The 14,186-nt window shown below is 41.3% G+C and overlaps 1 long non-coding RNA gene across 1 annotated transcript in view; it reads left to right on the top strand.

Annotated features, from left to right (window-relative positions):
• LOC108448168 overlaps positions 1-7,082 on the top strand; it is a 24,964-nt gene extending 17,882 nt beyond the window's left edge. The window contains exons 4-6 of the long non-coding RNA XR_001863964.1: positions 1,266-1,379; positions 2,562-2,623; positions 5,524-7,082. This is a non-coding gene — a long non-coding RNA (uncharacterized LOC108448168). The remainder of the gene's footprint in view (positions 1-1,265; positions 1,380-2,561; positions 2,624-5,523) is intronic.
• The last annotated feature ends 7,104 nt before the right edge of the window (positions 7,083-14,186 follow it).

Raw genomic sequence — 14,186 nt, forward strand, 5'->3', positions numbered from 1 at the left:
AGCCACCACGTGGGACCAGCAGCCACGTGGGACCAGCAGCCACGTGGGACCAGCAGCCAAGACGAACACGCAAGCATGTGATAGGAGAAGTTACAGCAACAAAAGTCACAGGAACTGCGAAATGGTACAATGTAAAAAACAACTATGGATTTATAACGCGAGATGATACAGGGGAAGATTTATTCATCCATAGAACCGGTATTCCTATTAAAAGGAATAACCCTAAAAATTACCTGCGAAGTGTAGGAGATGGAGAAGTTGTACAATTTGATATAGTGCAAGGAAAGAAGGGTTTACAAGCAGCGAATGTTACTGGGCCTGGAGGTATTCCCGTCAAAGGCAGCCGTTATGCACAAAATTATAAACAATATCCATCCCAGCAACTTCCCTACCCCCAGCGTACTTTCCCTTTTTACCCTATACCCAATATGAACTCTGTCCTAAGTTTACCCCATCACCAGTTTATTCCTAATCAGCACCCCATGGCTTCTTCCCTATACAATTCCTTTTTCCTACAACTCCTCTCCAATGCCGAGGGGGGGGATGAAAAGGGGGAGGGAAGAAATTAAACCCTCTCCTGCCTCAGTTTTCCCACAAAGCATGGCCGGAGAGTCCTGTCTCCTTTCTGTGAGCCCTAAGATGTTCCACAGAATCTGTTTGGACATTTAAAGGCTCAGGAGGGTGGCTTGTATTATTTTAAAACTGTTCTTGTTATGTTTATCCAGTTGTTTTCACTTCTTTTTATTAAAATAAAACGGGTGAGATGTTGGGGTCTCCTCCCTCTGCCATGGAGCCCTGGGAGAGGGGCCCTGAGGGGACAGACACGGGGTTTCCCGCTGTAACAGTTGAACTTGTATTTATGGGCCTAAGTTTTCTGAAACCCAAACAAAACAGTAATTTATCTACTTTATTTCTTTCAAAATGGTGTTCTTAAAGTACATCTTGCAGATAGATTGTCTGTCCCTCACAGCAAAGCCTCACAATGGGAGTCTAATAATTGCTCTTTTTCTAATTTCACTAAATGAGTTATAATTATTTTACGTCTGTTTTATGGTTACAGAATAGTATTAACCTAAGCTCTAATTATAATATAGCTTTCAAAGAAATGTATGGACACGAAATTGATGGACTGCCAGCTTATGTAGGAGCATCACATAAAGCAGATATACAGCTGATGGTTTAAGGCATAACATGTTAAAATTCAGGGGCACAACTTGTTCATGAATAAGTAACAGGGTGTAAATTCATTGACTGTTTTTTTATAGTGGATCAAACAGAGAAGGGCACGATTAATGCTCGTTAAAATGCACGTACGGTTGAAGTTGGATGTGACTTACACCCAATAGGATTGGGAGACTCAAGCAGAGCCTGGAAGTCAGGTTAGTCAACACTGAAGTGGTCATGATGGATATTTTACATGTTTTCTTCTGGTTTGCCCTCTCCTGCAGCATTGTGAATGTTACTGTCACAAATTAACCCTTTTTTTTCAGGGATAAAATGATTCTTTCAAACATCTTGCAATTCCTTTATTGCCAGAGGTGGTTGAAGGTCAAAATATTAAGAACCAAAGTTTTTAAAATCTCTGTCAGCTTTACAGAGCCTCTACCTAGCTCTGCTAATGTGAAGTGTGGCTGCTGATCTGCAGCCGTGGAGCCTCATCCCGCGCATCCCTGGAGGATGAATCTCCTCTCAGCTTCCCACACACACTCAGCTGCCTCCCCCATCCAGAGGCGACTCATGGCTTGCTCATCTCAAAGTAGAAAATCAGACATGTTTGGGCATTTATCAGCTTCTCACTGGGCAGTTCAGCAGAGAGGTGATTTGGGCCTAAATCCTTGGAAGGGACCTTCAGGATGGTTTTGCCTTTGGTATGAGAGGATTTATTGGACAACGCTGACTTTTTGGTGGTCATCTGGAGCATCTGCTGGGGTCACCATCTCTGAAAATGTCCAAAACACGAGTAGAGGGGGGATTTTTGGTTTAGTGCAAGTGATGATGACCAGACAAAGGTTGGACTTGATGGTCCTGGAGGTTTTTTCCAACCTTAATGGGTCTATGATTCCATCTTAACGCAGCTGACAGAAGGATGCCTGACCACCCTCCAGCCCCCAAAACCAGGCACACCAGAAATAATTGACAATTTCCCTCCCCCAAAGGTGATCCTTCTGATTTAGGGCCCCTGACTATATCTGACACCAATTCATCCCAGACCAAGATTTTAGAAGTCGGGTGCAGACTCGGAGTTGAAAAGTGCTGTTTGAAAGAGCTTCAGACTAAACAAATTAGATGTGCAAAACACACCTGGCTCTTATCTCCCTCACAGCTAAACCTTGGACTAGGAGAGCTAAATAAAACCTACGAGCCATTTCCTGGCCACTATGGGAGATTTCCCCTAAAGTTTATTTTTTAAGCTTCAGTGTCTGTTTCTTAATTACTTAAAGGTCCGTGGATTCGTTCTGTTGTATGAAATTTGATATAAATTGTTTACTAGACTTAAGGGGACGAGGAGATTATGCACTTTCTTATTTTTAATATTTCTCTCTCCTATCTGCTGTGACCAGACAGAAATTTCAAGCAACAGTTTTTGGAAAACATATGGAGACCAGCCTGGGAATTTTGTAAGGTAAGGGGCCGTCCATGATGCCAGGATGTCTGGCTGCTGCTTCTGCTGAGCAGCTCTGCATCCTTTATATTTTGAAATTATTCTATTGTAACCATTTTCCATTCAGTTTAGTTTGGCAATATATCCTTGTTTCTAAAGGTGTCTACACTTATTTGACTAGAGAAAATATTTACTTTTCTAAAGGGCAGCTTAACCTTTGTTTAAATTTGAGGTGAGCGAAAGGGCACTGTAATTATCTGCTGTATTATTTGTGTCACATCTGAGTTACTATGAAGGCTCAACATGCATTGCCCTTTATTAGGAAACTGCTTAACAAAACCCAATATAACCACAGGTTTTGCATCCAGCAAATATTTTATTGAACCAAAGGCTTCTCCAGGAAACTTGGACTCTGAGAAGATTCAAGTGGCAGAAGGCTGACCCAGGGGATGGGATAGAGATGGATGGGTTTTTATGGCAGCTGTAGCTGCTTTATTTTAAATATCTTGCAGTCAGGTAAAGGGGAAATGTGAGTCCAGTGTTTCCTGATACAGAGCTTCAGAGTGGAAAAACTCCAGTAGTGATGGAGGTTTTACAGCTAAGGTGGATTCACGGGTATGTCCCACTGCTTTCCCATAATATTCCCAAAATATAACTTCCCCATAACTCCCTTGAGAGGTAAGGAAGAAGAAATATTCAACATGGTTGTGAGTTACAGCTAAAAGTTACACAGGATGCTTCAGTCACACTTCCAGGCAGGAGCAGTCATTGTCCTGCAGAAAGGCAGTTCAGGGCTGCAGGAGGGAGCTCCACCATTGTGGGCAGCAGGGATGGCTGTGGGACTCCTCCTCAGTCAGGGCAAATGTAATTCCCAGAGGGAGAGCTGAGATTACCCTCCAGTTTTGTTGCTGTTGATTTGTTGCAGTGTTTCTGGTCTAATTCCTATTTCATAGAATCATCACAGAATCCCAGAATGGTTTGGGCTGGAAGGGACCTTAAAGCTCTTCCAGTCCCTCTCCTTTTTATGAGATATTACATTCCATTCCAGGTAGGAGCCTTGTTTGTGTCACTAACTGATCCTGCTCTCCTGCAGAGGTTCATGTGGATGCAGTTGGGATTATTCCAGAAAAGAAACTGGAATTTGGTCAAGGCAGGCAGGTGGCTCCTTGGTTAGCTGGGAATGTACCTTCTAATCTCGGGTGACAGATGAGCTGCCCCTCCCAACAAAAATTCATGTCCCCAGCATGAGAACAGCTGCTCCAGTAGCAGAGATGCTCTGAAGAGAAGAGTGCACATAGAGATCCAGTCAAGACAGTTTGTGTGAATTTAAATTTAATTCAATTCAGTTGAATTGAATTTAAAGTCAAGAAAGTTTGTGTGAACCTGTTACTTGGAAAATATCCCAGGAGCAGCTTCTTGTGATGGACTGTGTGTAAATAACCAGCACGTCCCAGGCTACTCCCAAGATAAAGCACCATGGCTGGGAAGGGTTATTGCTTCATCCCATCACTCAGCTGGTTTTACATCTTCATGGCAAAGTAGCAAATCTATATGGATCTGGAGGAGCTTGATCTGTGGCATGCTCAGAGCATGGTTTTTGTATTTGTGTATATTTATGGTCACTCACTAAAGGAGCAGTGACCTTTTGATAGATTAATATAAGCTACTTCAGATACAGTGGCACAAAGAAAATGACTTTGACAGTGAATCCACTTGTTAGTGCTGGAGTTGCTGTGCAAGTACGGGAAATGAGAGGCCTTCAGCTTAAAAATCTGTCCTAAAAATTAGCCTGGCCACCAACGCCTGCCACTACCCTGAGTTAAGTACAGTTTTATACTGAGTCAGCCTTAACTTCCCAGTAGAGTTCCTTTGTCTTTCACTCAACAAGTTCCTTTTAACAACATCCATTTATAAACATCAAAGAGAAGACAGAGGTGGTGGGAGACAGCCAGGACTGGATTGCACAGACCCCCAAGGGTCAGGTGAGAGGATTGCTCCATGGAAAACTGATGTGAGCAAAGGGAAGCAGAGGGACATCTCTGTGACCTCACAGCGGGGGCCAAGGCTTGGCTGGCGAAGGTGCCCTGCGGGGAAGCTGTGCCGGTGGAGCACCAGGGCTTTGTTGTTCCACAGATAACGTGATGGGCTCAGCTGGAAACGATGCCATTTCTTCCCCTTGCTGAGGATAAAGTCAGGGTTCTAAAAACACCAAAGGCTTTGAGAACATTTTCGAAAGAGCTGCCTGAGACAGAAGTCTCGGATCAGGAGCCGTCTTGTAAAAATCCTGGGGAGTATCGTTAACCCTCGGAGCACGTTTGGGGATGTGTCAATCTTCCAGGGATACTGCTCCTGCCAGGAAATCATAATTTATTGAGGTCAGCAGGTTAATGGGCTGGACTATGTGCTACCAATTGGTAGACATAAAATATATTTAGTCCTGTGACAAACCTAAAAGGTTTTCAATAGACGGAGGCTCGCAATAAAACGTGTGATGAGTCGTTCTATTATTTTTCTCCGAGAGCGTTTTTTTCTTTCAAAGATAAAGCAAAAAGAGAGAAAGCTGATCTTTAAAATAATAAAAAAAAAAAAAGCTGGGTAGCTGTTATGTTGCAGATGTGTGTTTTATAGTTTAATATTTTTTGCGTGAGAAAGCAGTTGGGATTCTAAGCAGACATGATGTAGAGCAATTTAAAATTAATAGAGCACTTCAAATTTTTAGGAGCACTTTAAGTTAGAAGTGATCTTGGTTTTGGGCAGGCTCGGTGTAGAAAGATGTGAAATTATGCAAGAGTTCCAGATCTACAAGAACATACTGGCATAAAGGCAAACACTAATTCAGCAGGTTAGGACAAAACAGATTATTTAAAATTCAGCAAAACAAAAATCCAAACAACAAAATTTGTCTTACTCTGTTCTTTCAGTATAATTACTCAGCTTCCATTGTTCTGTTACTTCAAATACCCAGTACGAGATGGAATGAAGAAACTCTGACAAGAACACTGAGAATGAATATTAGCAGAAAACGCAGAAATTCTGCTCTGGCCTTGGTGTCGTCCTGTGGGGTGAGTGTCCCTCCCATGGGGATGCAGATTATGGAGCAGCAGTGGAGGTGTCCGCCTGCCTTTCCTAGGTGGAAGAGCTGGGTGAGGCACAAGGAGACAAGCACATTATTGACTCTCTCAAAGGCCACAGGGGCAAGACTGGGCTAATAAATTCTCTTTTAAAGTAAGTGAATGCTCCTGCTGCCTCATGCCCTCCCCTTAGCCTCTCACTACCTTTTTTGGATGCTGCACAAATCCCCAGGTTTTTTTTCCTCAGCAAAGATGTTTTCTGTACTGGGTCAGGTTGGACTGAGCTTTTGGTTTGCCGTTTGCTTTGTGGGGGTGGATTTTTGTTTGTTTGTTTGTTTGTTTTGAAATGATTTTTGCACCACCAGCAGCACATATACAGTTGGAAATGGAGTAAGTGGAGATTTGAATGTCAAAAAATGTGGAGAGGTGGAGCTTAGGGACAAGGGGTAGTGGTGGGTTTGGCTGTGCTGTGTTAACTGTTGGACTTGATGGTCTTAGAGGGTTTTCCCAACCCTAATGGTTCTGTGATTCCATGATTCCATACAGGATTGCTCAGTTTGTCAGTGTGCTGTGATTTGTGTGAAACTTCCGTGGAGCAGCCTGTGTTGTGGCAGGGGGGAGAAGAGAAATCTCTGGAGCTGGAGGATGCCTGGTTGGGGAGCAGCTCAGGGGAAGCCAACCCAGACTAAAAGAGGGTCTCCCTGGGTTGATGACATTCTAAACCCAGATCAAATGCTTGGTTTAAAGCAGCCATGCAGCATTTGATTAAACTGGGCCTGAATTGCATTTGAATTAATCCCATCACCACCTTGTCTGTCCAGATCAGTCGCTTCAGTACCAATATCCATTACGGTCCTCCCAAAACACAGCAGCATCCGTCACCTGTCACACATTTGGGGCTGAAGCTGTGGATCAGATGTAAAAGGCACAGAGAGAATCCCTCAGACAGGTGGGTGCAGTCTAGGAGAGAGACACACTGACCCTGCTTAGCCTGGTGAAAGAAATAAGGGTAAAAATTTGCAAAAATGCCTCAGTTTTGCAAAAAGTGGGTGCTCTGTGGGGGTCATTTTTTTTCCCCTAATCCTTTCTTTACCCAGTAACGAACATAAAAGCATGATCCTAATTTATGGTGCATTGATACAAAACAAATTATATTATTAATACCTGTATCTATAAGGATAAAGCATTTAATGGGTTTGAAGCAGTTCTCTACCAATTGGAGCACACAATAAATACCTGGATACACAGATTTTAGGCACTTGAAGCTTTTTACTGCATCAGAGAGATCAAGTAGCTTTGACTGCTGCATCCCAAATAAGTTTATTCCTGCAGAATTCTTGTGAGTGATTTAGTGTGTAACGAGATATTTCGTCACTCCCAATAAATTGATGTATTGCATGTCTCTTCCACGCCTGCTTCGTTATCCTTTTGTATTGTTTTGCATTCTTTGCCATTTTGAAATACACTTTTTTATATTATTAAATGATGTGTTTTTGTGATAGTGCCTGGATGTTTGTGTCCCATTGGATGGGGCTTGATGCAAACGTGATAATGAAAAATGTGATCCCTCCCTCCGAGTCCTGTTCCCTCTACATTTATTAGAGTTGCACACATTAAAATGTGGTAGAATTTTTTCAGTGTCTGTCTGTACATACAGACACTCATGTCTACATCAGAGGAAAAAATCCTCGATACTTTAATAGTTGTGCCAGCCAGCAATGTTTTATACAAATAACAAAACATGTAAAATGTAATAGAGAATATATATATTTCTTCTAATCTATCCCCTATATTTCCATGTATGTGGTATGATTTAATGAGCTGAACTCTGGTGGATAATTTGAAAAAAATTCTACATGAAATGGCAAAGAAATTCTCCCAAAGTGTTTTGTTTTATACATGCAGTATAAAGATACAACTTTGCATGTGCACACTTTGTTTTTCTAATTTATAATAAAATGTACAAAAAGATTTTCAAAGCAAATGGTTTCAAATCAAAGACTTGGGTTTATAGCTAAAGCAAGGAAGAGGGCAGAGATTCTCTGCTTCCATGTAACTGGGAAGAGTTTTATTATCCAAAGTCACGCAAAAAATACGTTCTCCATCACAGACCTTGAAATGCCTGACTTTTTCCCATTTCCTACACTCCAAAATGAATTGGTAAAAGTTGTGTGGAAAACCTTAAAGCAAAGTCAAGGAAGCCAAGGAAAACCTTCAACCAAGGTCAGCCTTCACGTGTGATGCAGACAGCAGTCGCTCTAACTGGGGGTAACGGGAGATCCAAAGGGGTTTTAAAAAGAAATAATTATTGCAGGTGTCCCTTGCCTTCTGACACGAATCTCCTTATGAAAAGCAAGTCATTTACCAGTGGTTTATAGGGCTGGAGTATTCCTCCATGAATGGGGGGAAAATAATCCAGCAGCGAGGACGGGCTTCTCCTCTTTGCGCGATAACGCTCGCGCCGGTCTGGGCCCGGCCCAAGGTACGTGGGAGTCAGGATTAACTGACAGCAGCAAAGGCTGATTTACAGAAACCACATGAGGAGTTCCTGAGCACAGCCCAGATAACAAAAATATTATCGCCGCTGTTTACAGTGAAGCCGGTCAGTTTATTTCTCCGAGTGCTTCATTATGTATAAAAGATGCCAGCGATAGGCTCCCAGTCAAAATAAACAGGCAGAAAGTGTTCCACATACACAGTTTGGAGAGAACGGTTACTTTGCTATTTATTTAATAATTGACCATAAATGGAGTCAAAGTGCAAAGGGAAAAAAAAAAAAAACCTAAAAAAAAGCAGCACACTAAGGGCTTTTTGAAAGATTGATAAATAATGTGGAATCTCAATTAGGCTTTAGAAGGAATGCAGATATTAAAAATTTGGTCAAGAATCTAATTAGCTGGAGGTAATTAAACAGTCTCACACGGGGTCATTAATCTTTTCCACAGACCTTTGATGTTTTGCACACTGTCTTCTAGTCATTAATAAAATTCATAACACTCCTCTTTGTGGTGTTTTATCATCGTGTTTTTCTCTGTAAGAGCATAGAGCAAGTGTCATTGTATCACAAGGGCCTTACTTTAGTTAATTTCTTTTTTTCTGCTTGTTAGATTTAACCCTTTCTTGAACCAAGCGTTGCCAATTTATGCCAGAAGTTTTAAGACAGGTTTTAAATCCTTGTTTTGCCGTTCCCCACAGCTTTCAAAGTCCGTACATTGAGAAATAAACCATTCTGATGCATCTGGTCAATTAACGAAGTTTTTTTCCAATCCAGCTCATCTGTTTGGTGCTTAATTTTGCAACCTGGTTCATTTATTATTCACAGGAATGACAGAAAAAGTATTTTATTTTGCTTTCTTCCTTTACCTTCAGTTTCTCTTGATGGCAGGTCCCCTGGAGACATAACCTGTAGCATGTGGTAAATTTTAGTGGTGTAACCAGAGAGCTCCTGAGGATGGGGCTATGATAGAAGTGAGGAATAATTATGAAAGAAAAACCCCTAAGTAAAATGGAAATTTGTTGAACGTGACTGATTTTATGTACAGTCTCAGTACAGTACTTCAATAATGCATTATCCTGACATATTTCAAAGACAAACTGTGCTCAAGAATAGCTGAATTTAAAAGGCAAGGAAGCTACAAAGGACACCTTTGGAAGAGAGAGGGATATGATTTCTATTGCAAACATTAATATCCATACATATATAGCCCGTGTGTGTTGTGTTTTTATGGCTGTTTGTATTACAAGACCTACATTTAGGAGCTGTTAAGTGGAGTTGTGTGAGCAAGTGTAAATAGAGGGAGATACAAAGGGTTTGCTAATGAGATGTTTGTGTCTGGACAGAGACATTTCACATTTTGGGTGAATTTACTTCTGAAACAGACAAATCCATTGTTTCATGTAATTATTTGTGGGGTTTGTATTTTGGTCAGAGCTGTTTCATGCATTTGTTAGTGGCAAGAAGGTGTTGAGTCATTACAGGGTGTAGACACTGAGGTAATACTTCAGGTGAGAGAGCAGAGATTGCAATATCTGCTTAAAAATGTGCACCCTCCCTTTCTTAATAACAAGGGAAGAGGTGCAAAACGCTCCTTAAATACCATTATAAGTGGCAACAACTGCACACGTTGGTGGGGATCGTTTGGTGTTTTTATGACTGATTTGCACAGCAGCTTTGTGCCTAAAAATGGGTGATCTTATAGGCTGTTTTAAAAAGAAATCACACTTGATACTATTTCAGGAGTAAGAGGAATTAATGAAAGGCAGGAATGAAAATCTCTGGGAGTTTACAGTCCAGAGCAATCATATTCTGAACTTGTGGGTGTTGTTTTGTTCATCTCTTCTGTCCTGCCCTTGCATATTTTTTTGATAAGTCTCTGCCACTACTTGTAGCTGCTGCTTTTTGCAGCATCTTCTATTAAGTTCAGATCCAAAATGCAGCAGAAGTCTGCACAGACCAGAAAAAAAAAAATAAAAATAGAATGCACAGCTCCAAGGCTTTGGGTAAAAAATACAGTCTCTTTCTCAATTGAATTTTAAATATAAAATGTTATGTGTCATTTTCTCAGAGGAAGGAAGTGATTGCAGTTATTTTATTTCCACATTACTGAGCAAAAATGTTTCCCTCTAAAAATATCAACCCAACAGCAGAATATTTTGCAGAGTGATCCACTTAAAAGTGAGTGGGAGACGGCCAGCAAGGATTGTTCTCTTTTGTGTTTACTTGTAATTTATAAACAAGTTCTGGCAGTCTTTTTTTTTTTTTTTTTTTTTCTGAAAGCATGAGGAAGGCACTTTTCATGCTTTTTATTCAGATTGAAAAATTGTTTCTTTTTTTCTCTTTAAGACTATTTTTATGGCTGGAAAACTGACAGACACCTTTAAAAGATGAAATGATGAAAACTGAGCAGTTGCTAAGAGAAAGTCCTGCTAAAACTGCCATTTCTTTCTTTCTTTTTTTTTTCCTTAATGCTCATGCATTTTCAGTGACTAATTAACTTTTCAAAAGGACTTCATCTTTAGTGATTTGACCTCGCTTTCTTTTACAGTGTGAGCCACCCAGTAACCTCAGGAGTTCCACCAGGAAAACAAAGGGTGGGTGATCGTGTCACTGTTACTTCCAAAGCAAACAGAGAATGAAATCCCACAACAAGCAAACAAAATTGAGTAGAGCTGTAAGGTCGTTAAAGTTCTGCTTTTTAACGTGAGAAATACACAGAAACAACCTAAATAGTCTAACAACAGAAAGGTTATTTCAGTGATAATTTTAAAGTAAATTGCAGCTGTCACCTTGTGACCTTTTTCCAAGTGATGCTAATGAGATCCGTAGGTGATTCCAACTACTTAATAATAATGAGATTGATACAGGGAACGCTCAGATTAGCAACAATTTGATAATTGTGTGAGCAGGAAGAACTAGCCCTCCCTGGTGGTTTGAAAACATAGCTGAGATTTGAGGAGCTGTACAGAGCTCTTATTTAATCTGAGCAATTCTATAATGATGTGAAAAGGTAAGTGTTTTTGATTTAGTGATGTCTATATTTCAAGAGACAAGATGTTGGTGATAAAGGAAGAGGGGAAAAAAAAGGCAAGAGATGAATGGCTGGTTTCTGGAGACATCTTTTGGCTTAATATCTAACACCATGTCTGTCTGTGTGCATTTCTCTCAGTTTTCCCACTAGGAAAATAGAATACTAATTAGATTTTGATTACAGGCAGTTTTTAAAGTGTGGAAGGCACACTCACATTGTTGCTATTAAATTCTCCTTTAATAGCTGGACACCAGCCTTTGAATTTGATGTGCTATCAGGGCTGATCAGCTGGAAAGAAACCACGTACAGGTTACTTAAGAACGTGTACTTTTTTATTTTCCCCTGTGATCGAAATTGCCTGGGAACTTCCTGATGATGAATAACAATCCCAATGAAACACTTATTTGGAAAACTGGTATTTTTTTGCCACGGCTACGGCTTAAAGGTTAAGACATGAGGGTAAAATCCTTTGCAACAGAAACCACAGAGTTTGAGCTTTATATTTAAAGTTACTGGGGTCTGCATGGATGAAAAACTGTAAAGATCAGTGTTAAAACATAAAATACACCCTAGAAGTGCCCAGGGGTGAATAAAAGCTCCAGTGAGTCTGAATTCAGCACCTGAGTGCACATGCTGCAGGTTGGCCCTCTTCCACCACCTGGGTCCCCCTTTTGTCCTGCTGAGGAACCAGGAGAGATGGAGAGACCTGGGTGAGTCCTCAGCACTCTCTTGAGCAGCAAATGTAAATTGAATTTTGTTGATGTAGAATAAGAAATGTATAAATATACGTAGATATATAAAATTCCTGAGTACAGATGCAATTTTTTAATATTCTAAATCCATTTTAGATACCGCGCTTCCACTTCAAACCGGTTTTGGGGTGAAAAAATAAATGTAATCTTAAAAGAAGTGCTGCTGAATTTGCATTTATCAGGGTGAAATTTATCAGTTTAGAAAGCAGTCCAAAATGCTGAAAGCATTTATTTTGTATACATGGACTGTATTAGACATCTTTTAACTTTAGGGAGAAATGTTGAAAAGAAAAATGATGGAGGAGCTTTTGGTGTAGATGCGATAACTTTATAGAAATGTGATTATTTTATGGCAATAAGCTGTTGGAAAATGTGCACTGTGGCTGGGAAAAATAATTAGCCAATGGATGACTTAATAGGAGCTTCATGTAACACTGAATTTTAAAGGACTGCATTGTCTAACAACAATTGATCTGAGTCAGATCTCATCTTTAGAAAGAAAGCAGTTCCTCCATAATGGGAGTTAAAAAACCTCCAGCGAAAAGTTTCCCTGGGAAGTCTATAAATATCAATTAGGGTGTCCATTAGATCGCATCAAATATTTCCTTTCACTCATTTGAACCTTCCCCAGGCTGAGTTCTGTGCAGTTTTTACCCATCCCTGCATGGAAGCTCTGCTCTGAGCAATGAGGAGACAAAGGTGTAAATCTTTTGAGGTTCAGTGCCACCTCCAGCTTCCCAGTTAACCGTAAGGTCATCCCACAACCAGCTGGGCAGGGAGGAAACGTGGGGCTCTGGAGCCATTATATCATTTCCTCCTCGGTTTCCTCTCAGCTACTTCTGCCAGAAAATGGCTAATAATGGGCTATTTGCATAGGGCAGGAGGAGAAGGCAGGCTAAAGATGGGCTTTACCACTGAATTCCCTGCTCAATGTAGTTATAAAAACCGGACTAAAGAGGGCAGGAGATACTCTATTTAAAGAAAGAAATGCAGGCGAGCAGACAGTAAAACTCTACGGGGAAACAATAATATATATTTCAGTATATAATAAAGTGATTTATTTTCAATAAAATCTGTAAAACTGCTTTAGTTACTTTGACACCTTGATTAACTGGAGTTTCAAAGATATTTGTGTGCGTGTGAACCTTCTTCATACCAACAGTCCCGAATACTTTATTGCCTCTGCTATTGAATATGTATGTTTTAAAAGCATTTGCTACACTGTAGTTTTTACTGGATGTCAGGGACAAAATAGATTAATATTAGACCTCAGCCAGAAAGCATTTCTGTGGCAGCACATGAAATGTAGCACTCTCCACTGCCGACGCTCTCCCTGACTTATTCCTGGGGATGCTTTATCCGGAGCTATGGGCTCCGGGAGAGATTTATTTCCTCTAAAATCACTGATTACCATTATAAAACCCTAAAAAGTTTGCAGCCGTTGAGGAAATTTCAGAGCTGGCTGTAGCGGGAATAAAAGGATTAGAAAAGGCAGGATGCATTGTGTGGGCACAGTTAGAGGGATCTTCCTATGGGCTCTGCATTAGGGGGTGGAAAACTTTATTCCTCGTCCCCTGCACCCCACAAAGCAGCGCAGCACTGATAGAGAGGTTATGTTGCACCTTCCAAAAGTCCCAGAGTTTTTTCCCAAAGCCTCTCTGGGGGATTATGGGGGATTTCAATGACCTCACACCCAAAGGATGTGCAGCAAATACTTTCTCTTGCACTCGGGCACAGTGGGGAAAATTTACATCAGGAGGAAATCCTAGCATTGAGAAAGGCTTTTTTTCCCTTTCCTTCACACATGCAGGCTCTGTGAGAGCCTGTGCTTCCAGAGGGTGGAGGAGCCTGTGGGAAAGGGCTCTCTCCTGCCTTCTCCTGCCCAGCACAAGGGGCAGCCCAGGTGCAGAATTTATTTCATGCAGGGCATCCTTGGGTTTGAGCTGGATGCAAATGGCATTGCAGGGATGTGGGAGATACGGGAATCACCCTGTCAGGAGGTTCCTTTCCTGCTCTTTTGGAGCCCTTTTCTCTACACAAGCACAAGGGTAGAGAGAACATAGAACCCTGGAATAGTTTGGGTTGGAAGGGGCCTTAAAATCCATCCCATTCCACCCCTGCCATGGGCAGGGACACCTCCCACTGTCCCAGGCTGCTCCAAGCCCCGTCCAGCCTGGCCTTGGGCACTGCCAGGGATCCAGGGGCAGCCACAGCTGCTCTGGGCACCCTGTGC

Source organism: Corvus brachyrhynchos, unplaced genomic scaffold (assembly GCF_000691975.1).
Source record: "Corvus brachyrhynchos isolate BGI_N302 unplaced genomic scaffold, ASM69197v1 scaffold126, whole genome shotgun sequence".
NCBI classification, from domain to species: domain Eukaryota; kingdom Metazoa; phylum Chordata; class Aves; order Passeriformes; family Corvidae; genus Corvus; species Corvus brachyrhynchos.